Source organism: Sander vitreus, chromosome 23, assembly GCF_031162955.1.
Source record: "Sander vitreus isolate 19-12246 chromosome 23, sanVit1, whole genome shotgun sequence".
NCBI classification, from domain to species: Eukaryota; Metazoa; Chordata; class Actinopteri; order Perciformes; family Percidae; genus Sander; species Sander vitreus.
The window spans coordinates 19,796,757-19,798,399 of record NC_135877.1 but is presented as its reverse complement, the minus strand read 5'-3'; positions in this window follow the sequence as shown (position 1 = coordinate 19,798,399).

Below are 1,643 nucleotides of genomic sequence, written 5' to 3'. Positions count from 1 at the left end.
TATACCCTTTATTCCACCAAAATTGGCACATAAATGCAGGTTTTTTTCTAATTCAGTCTCTCTTTGGAATTTGTGACAGAGATGACAGAAGTTACCGACAGGTAATAGGCAACGTGTCATAGAATCTCTCAGGAAAAAGAGTGATAATAAGTGTGTCCATCCGGGCTTCATGTTTCCATCACTGCAGATGGAAACATGCTGGAGCCGATAAGTACCTGTGACTACTGCAGAGTCATTTGTCCCGGGAATGAAGGCCGATTGTAATTTTAAATTAGATTGCTTCTTTTCTCTGTTTGATATCACTGCAAATTGAATATCTTTGCATTTTAGAGTGTTTTTTTTTGGGGGGGGGGGCAGAAAAGCAATCTGAAAATCCTACCTAGGATTCTTTTGGTGTTCTTTTGGTTCTTTTTCTAAACATCGACAGATGAGACATGGAGATGCCACAAAGTAATGATAACTATCATAGGCGCGATACCATGGGTGCTCCGGAGCTCGAGCACCCACAGAAAATACTGAGCACCCACGTGTGCTAGACTGCCAGCAGGCTACATTCATTTACAATTAAACATTGCAGTTGGTGCTAAGTGGAGCGTCTGTCATAGTGTAATTGGTTATGTCGCTGTCAGTCCCCTGCTCCATATCCTATGTCTCTCGGATGAAAACGCCTCTTTAGTGATTCTTAATTTCCCACGAAGCTGATCGCGGTTACGTGTCCGATAAACTTCTCATCTCCAATCCTATCTGTATTTGTGAGAAGTGGCGCTGTCCCGAGTTGAAAGAGAGCCTACTTTACGGCTTTATTATCGAGTTAATAGGCGTGTGTGTTTGTGTCGGCCGCTGTCCATTTCCTAAGGTTCTGAAATGCAAAAAAATGTTGAATACTTTTAAAGTGCGTGCGCCTGCGAAGACCCACGGAGGAAAACCTAAATCGGCTCCTATGATAACTAGTCCTGCAGTGTAAACTTGACAACTGATTGAACTTGTAGAAACCTACTTGATCAATTGAATTTGAGGGACAAGAGAGATAGTTTGGGCAACTCAAACCTGATGGCAACACATTTACCAATTGCCATTTAAACACACCGGAGAACCGATACGACACGATGACCGAGACAACCGTTCAGGTTGTGTAGTGAGTCTTCACTTCGGCAGCCAACACCTCTGAGGCAGTTTCGGCTTCGTTGCGGGCATGTCAAAATCTGTACGTAGGTGTTTGTGCAAACATGTGTGCGTATGTGTATGTTAGCTATTAACCACATTAAGATGCAGATTAAAGGAGGGAGCAGTACAAGCCCTGGTCAGTAAGTTGTGTTGACTCACCTGCGGCCTCCAGCAGTCCCGCTGCTCTGCAGGGCCAGAAAAAACATGTGCTTTTAAGATGAGATTATTAATATAGAATGAATATTGAAAAGGTGATGTGTGTATGTCTTTGTTCAGTGACCATCTTTGAAAATGTATACATGCACTCCAGACGTTCACCTATTATTGGACAGGTATGTCTAAAGATCAGTTAAATATCAGTGAAAGATAAATAAATAATAAACATTTGGGAGTGACAATGGGTTTCAAAAGTCCAGTGGTGAAGGTTTTATGTTAAGGATGTCATCAACAGTAATTAGCATTAAGTCAGCGAGCACAGG